General features: G+C 45.3%; 1 protein-coding gene across 2 annotated transcripts in view; it reads right to left on the minus strand.

Moving 5' to 3' along the window:
* INPP5A (inositol polyphosphate-5-phosphatase A) overlaps positions 1-13,550 on the minus strand; it is a 1,643,294-nt gene that overhangs the window by 668,757 nt on the left and 960,987 nt on the right. The window lies entirely within an intron of this gene.

Below are 13,550 nucleotides of genomic sequence, written 5' to 3' on the forward strand. Positions count from 1 at the left end.
CCTTGTGGTCTTCAGCTCCTTTCCCAGGTCCTTCTATGGTGCATTCACTTTTCACTTTCACTATTTTTCCATAAATAAACATTTTTTTCTGGAAGCACTAATTATATAAAAACCCGTCCATGAGTACAGAATGAAACACGTCTACTCTGAGCAGAAGTAATCCTCTAAAAGAGACAAGGAAAGGTGTCATCTTCCATGAGGAGGCTCTATTTGCAAGGCATTCACAAGCTTTTAAAAAGGGATACAAGTCACCATATGACTTCAAGGGTTAGAGCTAAGGTCTGAGAACACTAGAGGTTAATATGCTGCTTGCATCATTTCAGAGGCAGAATGACAGTGTGGCTTCCATTATTTGGATAACTCGTTCAACGCTTTTAACCTCATCTCCTTTCTTCAAAACACTGCCTCTCACAAAAACAAAATCTTTGTCACTGATTAAATGAAGACCTTAAAGGCAGCTGCTGTCTACCGTGTGCTCTGGTATTGTAAATTGAAATCTATAAAAAGCAGTACTTCCGAGGCATTGATGAATTGTGCCAAGGTCAGAAACAATGACAACAATTTCTGAGACCACAGTACAGATTAGGTGGTTCAGCAAAAAGAGAATTCGTCTGATGGCAGCACGGCTCTATTCATGTAACAGGTTGTGTTTAAGGAGCAACACACAGTAAACACAACTAGAAGAACATGTCACAAGAAAATGATTTAAGCATTTATATTTTCAACTACCATCATGTTATAAGATCCCAAGCAAATGTTGACAACAGTCTAAATTCTTTCACAGATGTATCACTTTCCCAGCAAAACTAAAGAACCTGGGGGTTGGTGGGGGATAAATCTTGGTAATGTTCACTTGAATTGATGTTAAATCACTCAGTCTACCCAAGATAGGCACCAGCACTTCGTCAATTGAATGATTAATATATCATATGCGCATTGTTTAGTCTGCTAATATTGCAAAACTTCACTGCCCTGAAGGTCTAATAGAAAACTGTGGCATGGTTAGATGTTCACAAGCTGCCTCAAGTTGATAAACTTCTGGTAAAATCTTTTCTTAAAGATAAAATTAAGCAAGACAATAACAGGGAAATGTCTTCATTTTTGAGGAGTGATCGGATAAATTACAGAAATTCACCATTGCACACAACATAACAAAAAAAATGTTCAAGCCCCACATATCAAGAAAGGCAAAAGAAAATCATATCAGTGGCAAACCTCGAATGGATGATGCTAAAAATAATTGGGTAGACAAGGATGAGAATTATTTCTGGAAACTATGGTTTTCTGAAATGGTATTGATATAATACTCAATGCATGGATCGGAGCACAATTCATTAGATAACTGCAAGAAATATTGGTTAGACGAGTTCAGTATGGACAGGCGGTACAGGGCTACAGTGGGTACACCTGAGGTCTTTCACCACTAACGTCCTTGATCAATCTTACTGGAGATACCCCAACTGAGAATGGAGTACCCCTTTTTAGAACTTGACTCTCAGAGTAGCAAGGCAAAGCAGCCTGAGGCTTATTTAGGGAAGGTGCTGTGAGCTAGAAACTCAGAACCAGGCAACACAACAAACAACACTTAACAATTCACTGTCTAGTCAGTCCTTTTCTGATAAAAAGGAAAAATACTTTATTACACATTCTACTTAGAATGGCTGGTGGAAATGTCTATGCCCATGACACTCACTAGAGGGCCTCTCAAATAACAGAAGGAAGGCACTAGAAAAAGGTCTTGCAAGTTAGGTGATGCCATAAATATATCTTGGACCCCTGTGCTGGAAGCACCTTTAATGGTCTAGACACACCAGCAAGCCATAAATCTGACCATTAAAAACATAATGCCCCTCAAACACAACCTGAGGCCGCATTGATAAAAAGTCAGTTGTACTGGCTTTGTCAGACTATCTAAAGGGGAGCCAACCCTTGCTAAGGTCTCTAAGCCTCATCTAGCCCTCCTTTGTGGTATATTTTATCTGGCTGTCACCATAATAATTAAACACGAATTACAGCGGAATCAAACACAATGTAAATTAATGTTAAAAACCTGTCAGGATAGTACCACCTTTGAATGACAAAACACACTATCAATGTAGTGATTTCCTGTCAGAAATGCATGGGTCAATAAGGTTTTCAATATTCAGAAATAATAATGTGAAAGTCTTTCTCATACTTTATCCTGGCTGCTGTGCGAGCACATAGTAACAAAGGGCCATGCACCTCAGACACTGGTAAAAAGTCTTAGCTCCAAGGACTGATTGAAAACTCTGAGAAACCCTCCCAGGATCCCTCTATTGGACCCCTGGAGAGGTGGGTTGACAAAACAAACCTCAACATAAAGGCTCTATGGAAACCTGCTGCTCTCCTGGCAGTCTCCAGAACCATTAGAACACAAAGATGGTGCCCCTACCCCACACAGGGCACCACTATGACCAATATGCAAATGGATTTCTACACCAAGATGAGTTATAGGGTGATATATCCGCCTTCAGCTACACCTTTGGTCCACTCACTACATGAACAAAATTTAAATACCTATAACTGAACTGCACAAATATGTCCAAATAAATGATTTTTTTCTAATTCTATAAAGTGGTAAAAACAACGATGTTAAAAGGGTGAAAACATCGACACTACATGGCGATGAAATATGACAAATATTCACTGAAACCAAATCTCCACACATTATCGTTTGTGCACTATTTAGTTTTATCAGTAACTTTGTATATCTGTGCAAATTTGGTCAGAACAACGGAAAATGTGCTACCTGCAAAAGACAGTGTGCTACCACACCATGCATTAGCAATGTCTTTGTGACAGTGTGTTCCTAAGTGCAACACCAGCTACACCCTTACCATTGCCCGCAGAATGGGTGTGGCTCATTTGCCACATTTGTTCTATCTGTGATGCTTGGGTTTTTCAGAGTCCCTACAAGTTTGGTGATGGAAGCACTACCAGTCTGCAAAGTGTTTCAGGACCACTGCCTACTAGAAGCGCACAGGAGCTCCCATACCACAGGGAGCTTGCTATTAGTTCCGTTCGATGTTCTCAGCTGAAGGGTCAGACTCCAAGAAGCAGAATGTACTGAGGCAGCTGCGAGGCTCTGCGAAGGCCTAATTGAACGCACGCGAGCAGTGCGCATGCTCGCTTTCAAAAAGTGAGAGTGCACCTTTTAGCCCTGGCTGCCTGACACCATCAGAGGTCAAAGGAGAACTTGTATGCTCATGCAGTATGGTGGCTTCTGAAGACAAGACAGTCACATTAACCACTTCTTCAGCCTTACGGATGGAGGACAGACAATGAAAGTTACAGAAAGTACGTTGCTTATTTAAGGTAGAGTGCTGGAACTGGGAAAAGTATTGATTTGAGGGATGTTAGTTTAATTTTAAGTTTACAGAATTCACAGGTAACTTTAAACAACTTTATGGGCTCAATAGTGCACAATTCTTCCTTATTGAAACCAGAAGTAGAAATACTTATTCTTCTGAGAGCCATGGAAATAGGCCAGAATCTTGGGAAACAAGATGTTTATCCCCAGAGTTAGATATTGAGAGAGGTGGAACTCGAGTAACTGCTATGCACAGAACTGCAGTAGAGATGGGCAAGCCAGCAAACTAACAGGGAGAGTCGAGTTAAGGTTTTCTAAACTGTAAGAGCCCGTCAGGGCTCTAAAAGAACAGGCACCAGCTGAGCTATGGAAACATTTGCCATGGAAATTGTGCAGAAAATAATATGTAAAAACATGATAGAGTGTCTTCAAAATTCAAAAAAGTATATTTATTTCACAAGCCTATCACCTTAGTACATCAGATGATATCACTGCATTGAGAGGCTTTTATTAAAAGAGATAGTTTTTAAAGAGGAACTTAGAAACATTCATGCCCCACCTCCACTCCAATGACAATATCATTCATGAACTAAGAGGCAAATCAGTTGTCATGTGCACCCTATATGTGAATTATATTCTTATTTGACAAGGGGCAACATTACAGTCCATTAAGTCAAACACAAGAGAGATTTTTGTACAGCACACATCCTCACCTATTTCAAGGTTTTCTCAAATGCAAAAATGAAAAAATAGGACATCATCCCACAATTTGGTCAGCTGGGCAAGCCAGAATTGATTTCAGGTTTTCTGTTCTCACATTGTGTGATCCAACCGCTAGATTGGTATACCTTTCTCGCTCCTGTTTGACACCAACGTTTAATGCTTTGCCTTTCATTCTTTGTGCATGAGGTTCAAGTGGGCGTAGCAAGCAGAATCTGCAAGAAAACTCAGTTCATGTTGGGCTTGAGGGCTCAAGACGACCTCAAGATGAACCAGAGCCTAGCATCTAGCTTGAGCCTTCACTAGCTCACCCACCTCTATACTTTACTCGGTGTATTCTGTGCCTGAACTAAACTTAGATGCTGCGGCTGCCAGTGTTACACCTGTCTTGTATGTGAGGATGTTTTAGCTTATACTGTTGATGGCCATCTTGCACCTGTGCTGCATGAGGCGAGCTTACGCGGTGGCCAATTGCTGCACATTATGTGTGTTTACACACACAGGCTTGTACGGATGCTGCAGATGGGGTCCATGTTCTGTGCATGCGAAGGAAGCTTGTATTTTTCCTGACCAGATCTGTATGTGCTCTAGGGGTGTCAGAGAAATGTACTTCTGCCTGGTGCTGTACCTGTTTTGCATGTGAAAATCTTATTATGAGTGTGAGTCCAGCTCGCAAATGTGTAAATAAATAAGTGCCAGGGCCCTTGTCAGGAGGCCACTGCAGCTTTCACCACCAACTGACCTTGCAAGCGCTGCCAATGACAGTACCACCATAACAACTAATCATCATACACCTACAAGTGTGACATTTTAGACTATTCCAGGGCCCCAAAGCTATACGAATGGCTTGGATAGCAGGTAGTAGTAATTTTAAAGTACATTGAATTATGAAACAAATGTTGTGCTGATCTCTAAATTAAACAAACAGTGCCACCGTGAGGCACCCTGCCATAAGTGCCAGTGTTGACAGTTAAGTGCTGGTGCAGAGCACCGAAAACCACCGGCTCAAATTAAGCACTGCATACATCCCAGTGTTGTTCCTTTCACTTGTACCAAATCTAAAATGCTGCTGGTCCATTGTATTTAAGAGAGGTGTTAAAATGGAGCTGCCCAGTGCCACACATGTTCCATGTCCTTGAAGGAAGCGTGCAGTGGTCCTGCAATACAAACACTTGTTCCATGTTTTAGAAAGAAGCTTGCACTGGCTGACACTGCAGTACCACACGTGTTCCAAGTCTTCAAAGGAAACTTGAACTGGTCCTGCAGTATCACAGTTGTTCCATGTCTTTGAAGCAAGCTTGCACAAGCCCTGAATACAACATTCATTCCATGTCTTTGTATGAAGCTTGCACCGTCCCTGTACTAGCACACTTGTTCCATGTCTTAGAGGGAAGCTTGCACTGGCTGGCAATGCAGTACCACACTTGTTTCTAGTCTTTAAAGGAAACTTGGACTGGTCCTGCAGTATCACATTTGTTCCATGTCTTTCAGGGGAGACTGTGATGCTCTTGACCATTGCTGTATGTCTTAATAATTGTGAGACAAAGACAACCCTGCGCTCCTGCTCCCTGTGCTCTATCTAGTTCTGTATCTTTTAGGTCTGACTAAAAGATTGTTTAAGCACTCTCACCCACCTCATGTTTCTCAAAAATAATAAATACTCTTGCACAGATAAACTGGGCTTTAGTTAAGCCCACTTCAGTTATTTATCAGAAAGAATGCCGTTCACATATTTGTTCAGCCCTTCAGAACAACATCCCGTGGATCAGCCCTCTTCAGCCATTGGCTTTTTTGTCAATGTTTGGTTCTGCCTAGTAGAAGACCGCTGGTATTTTTGATGCTCGTTAATTTAAGTAACAGTATTTTGCCTGCTTACTCTCCGTTACTCTACAGCCAGAGAAATAGAATCTCATGAGGTGTGTACTTTTAGTTAATCCCCCAGCAGCTCACCTAAATCCAGATTAATGCTAATTAAGCAATAAGAGTACCAGCTGCTTTGCCATCATTTTTACTGGACCACAACTTTCTTATGCAAAGCCCCAGACATCACTACTGCAAGCTTCAATACCATGCACCAGCTTGAAACAGTATTCTGCATACATTATCATTCTTTACTGTTCCACAGTGGAAGGCCAGCACAAAGCTTTACTTCAAAAAAGTTTTTATTGGACCATATGCCTTTCACACTTAGTTGGCATATTCTTTCTTTTCTTTTTCTTTCTTAATTGATTGTAGCATATGATTGCAATACAAAAAAGAACACCACCTTTTTTAACTCCTTCGCTGCAGCGGCAATTCCGCCGCAGCGCTAGGGGGGAGGGGGGCCGAGCGGGCGCGCATGCTCGTGACGGAGCCGCTCCGTCATGAGCCGCGGTTGCGCTGTGCTCATGACGGAGCGGTTCCGTCATGGCCCCGCCCGCTCAATGGAACGTCCAACGCAGGCGCGGAATTCGCGCCGCCGTCATGGCTCGCCGAGCGGGCCATGACGGAACCGCTCCGTCATGAGCACAGCTCAGCCGAGGCTCATGACGGAGCGGCTCCGTTATGAGCATGGAAGGAGTTAAGAAGGCAAGTGGGACTTTTTCATGCCAAGTGTCTTTCCCGCAAAAGTCCACAAAGATCAGACTGACATCGTCTGCAGTGCTGGTCCAAATTTGGCTTATGGAAGATAAGATAACATCCGTGGACATTCACAGTCAGGTTTCAGTGTAGCTTACTTCAAAATCTGAATCACACTAGTGGACCTATGACCAAATACTTAGCCTGTGTCTCCTATGCCACAATCTGTTCAAACTCTCCTGCTTTCTAGTGAGTGCTGTACCTGTGTGTGAGCAGTGTGCTTGAATGAGTGCAGTATAGCCACCATGCTTTGCTTGTGCATGGTGAGGGATGCGCCTGTGTGAATGTAAGATTAACATTGTGTTTTGTGAGTGCAGAGTAAGTTATCTGTAGGTGCAAAGTTGTGCCTGTGTGAGTGCAGAGTGAGGCATTTGTGATCTACAGGTTGAAATGTGTGCCTGTGTGAGTGCAGAGTAAGGCACATGCCTATGTGAGTGCAGTGTGAGGGATGTGTCTATGAGAATGCAGCAGTGTGAGTATGGGGTCCCTGTACGGTATGTCTTAGAGTGCATGCACTTTACAAGGGCCAAACCTATTGGCTTTGGTAATGATTTTTAGGGTTACGGTATGAATTGCGCAAACACAGTGCAGGAAGTGGAAATACAATAGTGTGTATATGAGAATGGTAGTGAGTTTTGATGCAGATACAGCCTGTCGAAGGTGGTTGAGGAGTGTTGCGGGCATCTGACAAACTGAAATGTCACCTTAATGAGGGGGCACAGTTACTTTGCTTGCACTAGGGACCAGTGCACCATAGGTTTTCCACAGATTTCACTGTGGGCATCGAGTGGTACATCATGGCTTTTATTACAGGCTTCATGGGTGAGTCCACTGTTACTGTGAAAAGAAGCATAGCTCTATCCTGCTCTTCTTGTCTGAGGGCTGTATAGTGTCCTGGTTGCAATAATGACAGACACTAAGTATGTTGAACATGGAGCTTTATTAGCTACCTCTTATCTCGTCCTAGTCCCTACTCTAACTAACTCCTTTCCTGTTCAGGCCCCTCCTCTTCCTCCAACCCCTTAACTCCTCCCATCCCAACTACTAGACTGTTCACATTATCACATCTCCCCCTTTGTTAACAAATGAAACGAAACTGACTTGATTATAGTTCTTCAATCAGTCTTTTGGGCTTGTGTATGTCTCTTCGAGGTCGGAGACTCACTCCAATATCTGCAGACGCAGCTTCTGTCTGATGATCAGGTCTCTGTGTTGTACCCAGTTGACTAAGTCCTTCTGCATCTCGTTGGTCCGTGGTTCTGTCAAGGACCTCTTTCATGGCTGGGGTACATTTTTGAAAATGAGACACATTTCGGGTGATCCGTCGGTTCTCAGACTCTGCGGTAATCATGGTACCCTTCTGCTGAGTGATAGTCAAAGGTTCATCTTTGAATCTACAGTCCGTTTTCTTCGACTGTTCTTGTTTGACCACTACACAGTCTCCTGTATAAAGAGATGGAGACTTTGCTTTCCGTCGAGTGTCTGCATACAATTTCATTTTGCTCTTGCCAGCTTGATCAGCCACCTCTAGTTCTTGATGGACACGTGTCGGAGACACCGGTCGTAGAGATCCTTCCCATGTCGGGATCCGTGTTCTGACGGGTCGCCCCAGCATGAGAGTGGCAGGACATTTTCCGGTAGTGGCATGTGGTGTTGTTCGATAGGCTCTTAGGACCTCATTGAGAGCCACTTGTAAGTCTCTCTTTTCCAAGGTGGCTTGTTGAAATGTCTTCTTCAAGGTGGCCATGAACCGTTCAATGGTGCCATTGGCTTGTGGCCAAAGAGGCGTGACCTTGCGATGTCGAAAGTTGAGATGGTTTGCGAATTCACTAAACTCATGTCCGTTAAAGGGGGGACCATTGTCTATTTTAAGTTCTTTGGGAACACCCCATGGGGCAAACACTTCGTCTAGTATGGCGATCGTGCTGGAGGCATTGGTAGAAGACACAAACTGTGCTATTGGGAATCTCGAGTACTCATCCATGATAGCCAATACGTATTTGCCTGACTGGAGTGGTCCATAAAAGTCCATGGCAAGTTCCTGCCATACCCCACTGGGTAGTTTAGTCATTTGAAGAGGAGCTGGGGAATCTCCATGTTTCACCAGTTGACACTGGGGGCAGTCCTTTAAGGTGAGCTCCACCATTTGGTCAAGTAGTGGGAACCATACTCGCTCCCGGAGAGCTCTCTTTGTTGCAACAACTCCACGATGACCCTCATGGGCAAGGTTAATCACACCTTGACGTAACTGCCTCAGGATGACAATCCGATGATCTCTCAGTAGGAGCCCCTCTGAGGTAGCGGACAACTCTTCACTGACATGTCGGAAGGCTTGCATTTCTTGACGGATTTGAGGATCACTCTTTTCCTCCTCACTGTCATGTCTCCAGCGATGTGTGCGCAGTCGGCGCACTACTTTCTGAAGAATATTGTCTTGCGCAGTAGCTTCCTGTATCACTTCCAAGGGGACTGCCGGTGGCCGGGCTAAGCTTACCACAAAGTGTATGTACTCTTCAGCTATTGAAGGAGGTGAGGCCTGGGATGCTTGAGGGTGTCGTGACATGTAGTCGCAGGATTCTCTGCCTTTCCTGGTTTATGTATGATTGTGTAGGTATATTCCTGCAACCGTAAACCCCACCTTTCAATGGGAGGTGGCATCTTGGCCTTGGGATTCCCAAAGATGGTAACAAGCGCCTGGTGGTCCGTAATCATGGTGAAATGTTTGCCATAGATGAACACATGAAAATGCTCGCAAGCCCATACGACCGCGAGACTCTCTTTCTCGGGCTGGGAATAAGCCTTCTCGGTGTCTGATAGGCTGCGGCTGGCATAAGCCACAATGTGTCGTCGATCAGTGTCATTTTCGTACTAAGCCAAGATTGCACCCAACCCCACTGGACTGGCATCCACCGTTATCTCCGTCTTCCTCTTGGGGTTAAAGTAGGCTAGATTGTCCGCTGATTCCTCCGCCTGTTTGATTTCTTGGAACGCCCGCTCACACTGAGGGCTCCACACAAACGGTTGTCCTTGCTTAGTGAGGGCACGGAGAGGGTGGCTGATGGTGGCATAGTCCTTTATATATCTGGCGCAATAGCTTGCCATGCCCAGAAAAGATCGGATGTCACTCACATCTTGAGGGCTCTTGGTGGTATTGAGCGCTGTCACTTTCTCAGGGTCGGGCTTCATCCCAGCCCCCGAGAACACATGTCCGAAGAACTTAAGAGTGGATTGATGGAACTCACACTTGTCCTTATTGAGTGTTAGATTAGCTTCTAGGAGAGCATGGCATACTCGATCCAAAGCTTTGTCATGTTCCTGTGTGTTCGACCCATACACCAGAATGTCATCACTATAGTTCAGTGAATTTGGTATGTGTCTGATAGTCTGACGGATGACCTCTTGGAATATTTCCGCCGCAGAGGAGATACCAAAGCTCAGCCGTTTGTATCGAAACAAACCCAGATGAGTGGCAAATGTCGTTATGTACCTTGATTTTTCGTGTAATTCCAGCTGATGATATCCCTTATTTAGATCAAGTTTGGAAAATACCCTGGCTTCATTCAACGCTGATATCATATCACTCAGGTGAGGCCCTGGGTGACGCTCTCTTTCTATGGCTGTATTGGGAAGCCTCATGTCCACACATAAGCGTACCTTTTCAGGGGTGCCCTTTTTTGGAACGATGACAACTGGTGACACCCATGGTGTGGGACCTTCCGTTTTCTCAATAATGTCAGCTTGTAACGCTGATATCATATCACTCAGGTGAGGCCCTGGGTGACGCTCTCTTTCTATGGCTGTATTGGGAAGCCTCATGTCCACACATAAGCGTACCTTTTCAGGGGTGCCCTTTTTTGGAACGATGACAACTGGTGACACCCATGGTGTGGGACCATCCGTTTTCTCAATAATGTCAGCTTGTAACAGTTCCTGGATTTCATCCTCTACGGCTTGCTGAAGATGAAAAGGCACTCGCCTGGGATGTTGAGCCACAGGGCGCACTTGGTCATTGATGTGCAAGCGAATCAGACATTTGTTCATTTTTCCGAGCCCAGTGAATAGCTTGGGGAACCTACGGACAATGTCTGGATTATCACTGACTCGGTATAAGATCTCAACCAGTCGGAGGCGCTCCGCTGTAGGCAGACTAAGGAGACAATCAGCCTCCAGGCCCTCGATGACGTGAATATACGCCGAGACTGAAGTAGATTCATGTTTAAGTGTTGTTGTGAATTTGCCCAGGCAGGGAAGTGTTTTTTTCGCCATCCAGGTGAACACCCTGACATGTGCTGGACTCAGTAGGGGTGGTGGCTTCATTTTGTTATATTCGGTCACGGGCATGTAATTCAATGACGCCCCACTGTCTAAAACAAACTTGGTTGCATGTGTCCCCACCTTGATGTCTAATGGAGGATATTTCTTTAGCTGGTCCGGGTCGGCCACCATGCAAATATATTATCCGTGTATACTGACTCCTGAGGTGTCGATCTCGATTCTCTCGACAATGACCGTCTCGGCGACTTTCTTGTCCATTGGGATTTGCAAGACTCCCTGCTGGAATGTGACGAACCAGAGAATGATATTGCTCTGTCCTGTACGGCTTTTGCATGATGTCGCTTGTTATCTGGGCGAAGCGACTTTGTTGTCTCACTCCTTCTTTCTTTGCTATATACTCCGCACATCACCTCAAAGTGGTTTTTCCGTCCACATTTTCGGCATTGTTGACCCATTGCTGGGAAGTCATACCCACATCAATAGCATTTCCGTGAGGGCTCTGGCTTTCTGGCATGATTTGATTTCTTGTCTCTCCTTCCAGATTCATAGCGTCGACGACCTTTGTGTTGATGACGGGACACTGGTCGAGACCTTCTCTGTCGCTCGTTTGATCTTCTCCGAGTGCTGTTGTTTTGCATCCAATATGCTTGCTCTCTTCTCTCACTACGCCCTGTCTCCATGCTCTTGGCATGCTCCTCCGCTTGGTCATGCACCCTCGTCATTTCTCTATTTCATCGAGATTATGACTTTTCCTTAGCAGCCACCTTCGGAGTGTCTCTGAGTGACAGCCCTCGATGACTTTTAGTCGGATGGCATCCTCCGTCGAGAACGCATCAAAGTTGCAATACTGAGACAGTCGGCGTAGTCTGGATATGAATGTGCTCATCATTTCTTCCTTGTCTTGACGGGCTTGATGGAATACATATCTCTCGTAGTCCACATTTCTTTTGTGCACAAACTTTCTGTTTAATGCATCTCGCACCTTTTTCATAGGTTCCTCTATCATCTGTCGGCAACTCTTTGATCAATTTGCAAACCTCTTTAACGACCAGATTGCGTAGTGCAATTAGCTTGTCTCTGTCTCCCGTGACTTTTGATCCTTCAAGATAGTCCTAGAAATCCTCCAGCCACTCCTGCCATCTGGGGCCCATTCTTCCGCCAGCCACCAGGGTCAGTGATTCCGGGGGGCGCAGATGTGAAAGTCCAGGTGTGACAGGGGCAGCCGCCGCTGCACCGCCACCATTCCGGTTCGATGAGTTCGACATTTCTGGACTGATGTATCAATGTCACGTTTTTACACTTGCCAGTGCTCGTTTGCTTGCTGTTTGCCGTCGTCAGTGCTTGCTTGCAGTGACCAATGCTTGTTTTGCAGTTACCACTGTTTGTTTGGCATTTATCAATGCTTGTCTTGCATTTACTAGTGCTTGTTGTGCAATTACCAATGCTTGTTTGTGCAAGTACCAGTGCTTGTTTTGCAATTACCAATGCTAGTTTGCAATTACCAAGGCTTGTTTTGCAATTATCAATGCTTGTTGTGCAATTACCAATGCTTGTTTTGCACTTTCCAATGCTTGTTTGTGCAAATACTAGTGCTTGTTTTGCAATTACCAATGCTTGTTTGCAATTATCAATGCTTGTTGTGCAATTACCAATGCTTATTTGCTTAGGCCTTGTGCTGCCTGACTTCAAAATGGCCGCTTCCACACTGCCCAGGGGTTTGTCTTGCTAGCTGCCTGATTCCAAGATGGCCGCCATGCTGGAAATCTCGTCCTCCACGAGATTTGATGCCATTCACTCTCCAGGCTCACAAGTTTCCTCGGCACTCACCGGCAGCCGATTTTCTTTGGGCAGCACAGCCTCAGCACTTCCTCAGATGCTCCTTGGACACCGGAGCAGCCAGGTAGGATCGGGGTGGGCTCCCGATTTCTTCTCGTTAGGCGCGTGCCGTTTTGCACGCATCGGGGGTGAGCTTTTCACTTTTGGCGCGCACCGGCGCTCTTTCTTCAAACGCTCTCAGCGCTCAACGATGCTTCTCCCTCGGGGCTCAACGCGACCGGCCGATCGCGGAGCAGTGGCCGCCCTGACCAAGAAGCCAGTGAATACCGCTGGCCTCTTGGTCTGGGCGGCGGCCTCAATGCAGACACACGTGTCTTCAGCAGCGTTTTTCTCTTTATGCGCTGCAAGGGACGGGACGCTTCTTCGTGGGGTTCTAGGGATGGCAGACTGCACTATCCCACCCTCGTCGCCAGCTGTAGTGTCCTGGTTGCAATAATGACAGACACTAAGTATGTTGAACATGGAGATTTATTATCCACCTCTTATCTCGTCCTAGTCCCTACTCTAACTAACTCCTTTCCTGTTCAGGCCCCTCCTCTTCCTCCAACCCCGTAACTCCTCCCATCCCAACTACTAGACTGTTCACATTATCACAGGCTGGTGTTTCTGGGTTTAGACTTTATTTAGATCTATGATACATGCAGACCAGTGGGGCTCAATATATTTCTTAGTAAGTGGGGGAGCAAGATTTACTATTTTGTACCAAATTATGTTGAACTGATGTGGCCTGAACTCGAGACATCCTAAAATCTAAGCACTGAGTGCTTGT

Source organism: Lissotriton helveticus, chromosome 5_1 (genome assembly GCF_964261635.1).
Source record: "Lissotriton helveticus chromosome 5_1, aLisHel1.1, whole genome shotgun sequence".
Lineage (NCBI taxonomy): Eukaryota > Metazoa > Chordata > Amphibia > Caudata > Salamandridae > Lissotriton > Lissotriton helveticus.